Source organism: Triturus cristatus, chromosome 10, assembly GCF_964204655.1.
Source record: "Triturus cristatus chromosome 10, aTriCri1.1, whole genome shotgun sequence".
Classification (NCBI taxonomy): Eukaryota; Metazoa; Chordata; class Amphibia; order Caudata; family Salamandridae; genus Triturus; species Triturus cristatus.
In genome coordinates this window covers 167,465,411-167,471,410 of record NC_140593.1, presented here as the reverse complement: position 1 = coordinate 167,471,410, position 6,000 = coordinate 167,465,411, and positions in this window count along the sequence as shown.

The following is a 6,000-nucleotide window of genomic DNA, read 5'->3' as shown; positions in this document are numbered from 1 at the left end:
AGCATAGCGTCAAAAATACAGGAGGTAGAGGCAAACATTGAGGAGAAACCACACCAAAGATGCCAGGTCTAACACTGGTTAAAGACACTTCCAATAAAAATAAACAACAGCTTAAACCAAGAACGAAAAAACTTCAACAATAAAAAGAATTAAAAAAAAAAAAGAACGAATAAACTACTAGAAGTTTGCAAGTCAAGCTTTCAGCTTGTGGACCCCTGGAGAGAGGACCATCCAGAGACCAAACAATACACATGCTTTTCTTACAGATTTAGGACAGCCTCTTGAATTGATTTAGTTTTAGTTTCACAGGGCCAGATGTATCAAGAAAATGTTTTGCAATTCCCTAATTGCAAATCTTTGCAATTTCCAATTAGGGAATCGCAAAACGGCATGCATGAAAGTGTGTAGCACACTTTCTGCAATTCCTAAGGGGTCCTACCTCATGAATATTAATGTGGTAGGTCGCAATTTGCGACCCCTTAGGAATGGCAAAAATTACAGGGATGGTGGCCTGCTGAGATCAGAAGACTACCATGTCTGTGATTGCTTTTAAATAGAGCAATCTTTTTATTTGTAAAGCAGCCCTTTTTCCTTAAAGGAAAACGAGATGCTTTACAAAACTAAAAATGAAAAGTTTTCTTTTCATTTTTTAAGAGCACGCAGTGGACTATGAGACCACTGCCTGCTCTTAAAAATGCTTTTATAAAATTCACAAAGAGGAAGGTGTCCCTTGAGGACCCCTTCCCATTTGCGAATGATTTGCCACCTACTTGAAGTAGGTGGTAAAATGCAAATGTTTTGAAACCGCATTCACGGTCGCAAAACATTCATGCATACCATTAGAATTCGCTTTTTGGAAGGGACGCTCTAAACACGCATAGGGACAGGCCTAGATGGCAACTGGATAGATCGCTGCTTGCAAATTCACAATGGGTGGCCAAAACAAAACAGTTTATTGCTGAGTTTTTCACTAACAATCGAAACACGGCCTCATATTTTTCAATATGGGAAGCTTTTAAAACAACTTTAAGAGGCAGAGTGATAGCATATGAAGCAAGTCAAAGGAAAGATCGCTCTCAGCAGATAACAAGTCTCAAGTTAAAATTAGATAATGCCATTGATTTCAAGGAACAAAGTGGAGGGATCGACCCCGAGGTTTGTCAAGTAGAAACAGCAAAATAAAATCTTAGAGATTTTTTGATTCTAGAAGAAATACAGCAAAGGCAATAATTAAGTCTTTAGTGAGTCCTTTAACAGGAAATGTAGTACAAGATCAGGAAGAGATATCAAAACTGTTGGTAGAGCATTATTCAGATATCTATCACTCAATATACTGTGCCATCAAGTCAGATTCAACAGTATTATGAGAATATGCCTCTTCCTCAATTATCTGAATAGCTCCTCCAGCTAATCCTGGAGGCCATAACATCCACCGAGATTGAATACACTTTAAAGCAAATGCCTAATGCCAAAGCATGTGGAAATGATGGTTTGCCCATAGAATTTTATAAAATTTTCTTCAGTGAGCTTGAGGCATTTTTAGTAGATCTTTAGGGGCACGATCCCTCCCACCTTCCAAGAAGCAACAATAGTTTATTTCCTTAATAAGGATAAAAATCCAACATCTGTTCATTCTTACAGGCCGGTTTGTCTGCTTAATTTAGACTATGCATTGGTTACGAAGATCTGGGTGACTCGCATAATGCCTGCTGCACAACAGCTAATGCAAATAGACCAAAGTGGTTTTATAGCAAGCTGATTGATGGCGTCGAACACCCAAATTCTAATTCAGGACATAGACTATTACTCAATGAATCATAGCAAAGCATTAGTCATGATGGTCGATGCAAAAAAGGCATTTGATCTGGTGAATTGAGATGCAATATTTTATTGTCTCCAGAGGTTTGGTTTTCCCGCCCAATGTTTGTCGATGCTATTCAATTTATATAAGGGAGCTCAATCAAAGGTGTTAGTGAATCCAAGATGGAAGGATTGGTTACAATTAAAAGAGGCACTCATTAAGGGTGTTATTATTATTATTATTTGAGTTTTATAGAGCCCAAACCAGACCCTTGAGGGTATCAGAGCGCTTTACAGAATTGACAGGTGGAATGCAGGACTTAGGATGGGTGGATACAAAGGGGTAAAACAGTAGTTGCATTAACAAAAATAAAAAGAGTAATCAATAGCACATCAAGATTCACAATAGGGATACAAAAGATAGAACAATAATACAATAATGTAGCCTCACATCCAGGGTAGGATGTCCAGTAGTGTCAGGCTAGTATAATCCGGGACACGTGGATAAAACCATACAAGAGTGAGAAACTAAAGTCGCTGAGGTAACTGAACTGCGAGCGTTAGGAGAGGAATTTGCCCATCAGGAAAGTTTTAGCCTCCTTTTTAAAGTGTGTCAGAGACGGAAGTCTTCTGATGGCGGGCGGAAGTGAGTTCCATATTCTTGGGGCGGCCCCAGAGAAGGCCATATTGTACATTTGTTTCCCCCGCAAGCGTGCCGGTTGGAGCAACATGTCACTGACGGACCTTGAAGTTCCGGCTCCTCCGGAGATCACGAGTTTCTGGACGAGATAGCCTGGGGAATTGGCGTAAAGAGCCTTGTGTGTGATGCAAGCCAGGTTAAGTTGGATTCTAGCTTCGAGAGGGAGACAGTTTAGAGTTTTGGAGTGTGGAGAGATGTGGTCGAATTTCTTTGAGCCTGTTAGGAGTCTGGCGGCGGCGGTGAGGCAGGCTTTCAATGGTGCCAGAGAGTTCTTTGGTAGACCTGCGAGGGTAGAGCAACCATATTCGAGTCTGGAGATGACTAATGCCTGGGTTGCCATTTTTAGGTCGGGTGTATCATGGAAAGGTCTCAGGTGTCTTAGATAGTTCAGGTGAAATCTTGCAGTTTTGGCCATCAAGTTGATATGGGCACGCATATTCAAGCTACAGTCTAGGGTTATTCCAAGGGATTTAGTCCACAACTAAATGGAATGACCCAGAAAAGTCAATTGCAACTTTAACCCATATCCCATCAGGTATTTCAACAAGTTGCATTTAGTTTTTGCTTATTTTCCAATGTTTGTCTGCTCTTATACATTGAACACAATGATCAACATGTGAGTTCACATCAGAACTCATTCCTGGCCACCAGTAATTGTTTTTTAAAATGTTCTTGGTTGCAGTTGATCCAGGATGCCCTTTATGAGCTAAGACAATTCATTTCTTTCGCAATTGATAGTGTGGAACAAAAAAATCATGTCTTTTAAGAAATCCATTTTCTACTGTTAATTCATCAGAGACTTGTTGATAACTTTTGAGATCCCGATTTAAGTTTTTAACAGGAGGCCATTTATCAGTAAGATATCCTATGACTTGTTTTAAAGTATTATCTTTTCCATGAGATTCCCACCATTCTTTTTCTGTAACATTTCCTTCACACATAATGGTGGCATCTATGTGTGAAACTACGCATTCAGTATCCTCTAAACTCATTTCCTCTGTCTCAGTGATAGGTAAGCGTGATAAACAGTCAGCACGACAGTTCAAACAACTTGGAATGTGTTTGATTTTAAAATTAAACTCCTGCAATTTAGATAAAAGTCTCACTAGTCTGGATGATGCTTTGCCATTGCCTCTTCCACAACCATCCATCATATGGATAAGTGGTTTATGATCTGTGATTAATTCAAACTCCTTACCCCACAGATAAGTTTTAAGCTTCTCAACTGCCCATACGCATGCAAGTGTTTCCCTTTCAATAGTACAATAACATTTTTCTGCATTTTTCAACCTTCTAGAAATAAATGCAATGGTATGTTCTTGTTCCCCCTTCTTCTGACAAAACACTGCTCCGATACCTACATTACTGGCATCAACTGTTATAATGTTCTTCAGTTTAACATCATAGGGATAAAGAGCAGGTGCATTTATAATAGATCTTTTTATTTCTTCAAATGCTAACTCTTGTTCCTCACACCAATCATATTTGACACCTTTACACAACAATTTTCTCAATGGCTCAACTTTTTCAGCCTATCCAGAAATAAAGTGTGCATAGTACTCACTTAGGGCCATATGTAGGAAGCCAAATACCGGTCGGTAACGGCCGATTTTCGATAAATATCCCGTTACCGACCGGTATTTAGGCATTTGCTATGTAGGGGGCATATTTCAGGATTCGGTAATTTACCGAATCGGTAAAATTACCGATTCGGTAAAATTACCGATTCGGTAAATACCGAATCCTGAAATGATATGTAGGAAACACTCAAATGAGTGATGTGTAGGAATTAGAATTCGGTATTTACCACCAAATATAGGTTGGTGATAAATACCGAATACCTAGCAAAACGTGATATTTTGCTGATGTAAAAGTGCCATGTGGCAGACATACATGCCCTTAGGGCATGTACGTGCGCCACATGTGCACACATGGACGAATCAGGGGTGCAACAGGGTGTCAATGTGACACCCTGCCACCCATGATACTGCCTCCCCCATTACCGATTCGGTATTTACAGATTCGGTAATGGTAACTGGCTTCCCATTCATTCCTATGGGCCTCCTGGCCCATAGGAATCAATGGGAAGGTATGCCTCATTACCGAATCGGTAAATACCGATTCAAAATTACCGACCCTTTCCGAATCGGTAAATTTTACCGATTAATCACCTACATCACATTTACCGATTCATAAATACCGATTCGGTAAAATTCGGTATTTATGAGTCGGTAAATGTGCAGCTACCTACATATGGCCCTTAGTCCCATAAATGACTTAAGAGTATCTTTATTTTCAGGTTTAGGTGCTTCTCTTATGGCTTTAACTAGATCATATCTTGGTTGTATACCTTCTGAGCTGAGTACATGTCCTAAGTATTCAATGCTGTCCTTCAAAAATTTACATTTGTTTTTTGAGACAGTCATACCCCTCTCTTTAAGAATGTTTAATACATTATTTAATATGACATTATGCTGTTGAATTGTGCTGGCATGCGCCAAAATATCATCCTGAAACTTTTCTACAGCACTTATGTTTTCAAATTAGGTATCCATCAATTTTTGAAAAACACTGGCCGCTGAGGCTAATCCAAATGGTAATCTTACATATGTATATACACCAAAAGGTGTCACGAAAGTGGTGAGGTCTTTTGAGTCTTCAGATAAACAGATTTGGGGATATGCCGATTTGAGATCGATCAAAGAGAAATATTTAGATCCAGTGACAGATGCTAATATTTCTTGCACCTTAGGCAAAGGGTGACAATCAATGATTATATTTCTATTGAGTTAGCTCAGATCAGCACAGAGCCTGATATCTCCTGGTTTATTTTTAGATACTACAATGGCTGAAACTTATTCTGATGAGTCTGTTGGTTCTATTACTCCATCCTCACACAGTTTTCTCAATAAACACTTCAATTATTTTCTAACTGATAGTGGAACTGTCCTTACCTTATGTGTCCCAGTAATAGCATTTTCTTTTAGTTTAATTCTATGCTCAAACCCATTTATACATCCTATCTGTTCTTTGAATACATCTACATTATTTTTCAAAATTTGATCCAATGTAATTATGTCAGTAGATGTACTCACAAAATTAACATTGTTTTCATCTAAGACAATAGGTTCATCTGCATCTGGTTTCAAAATTATACCTAATTTGGCTAAATCTTTCCAACCAACCAGGTTTCAACCCCTCTCTGCGACATATATTTTGGCATTGATGACTCTACCTTTAAATTCAAATGTGTCTTCAAAATAGCCGACCATATCAATTTCATACTCACCAACAGCCTTGGGATTTACATCTGTGTCTTTAAGTTTAACATTATCCCAAGATTCATAAAAAGTAGTGTCAGATATTATAGTTATCGGTGACCCTGAATCAGCCATGACTAACAATTCAACATCACCAATGTGTACATTTCCAAGAGGACCTCTTATCTTACCATCTTTAACATCTACAGTTAAGACAATATTTGAACACATTTCTTCATT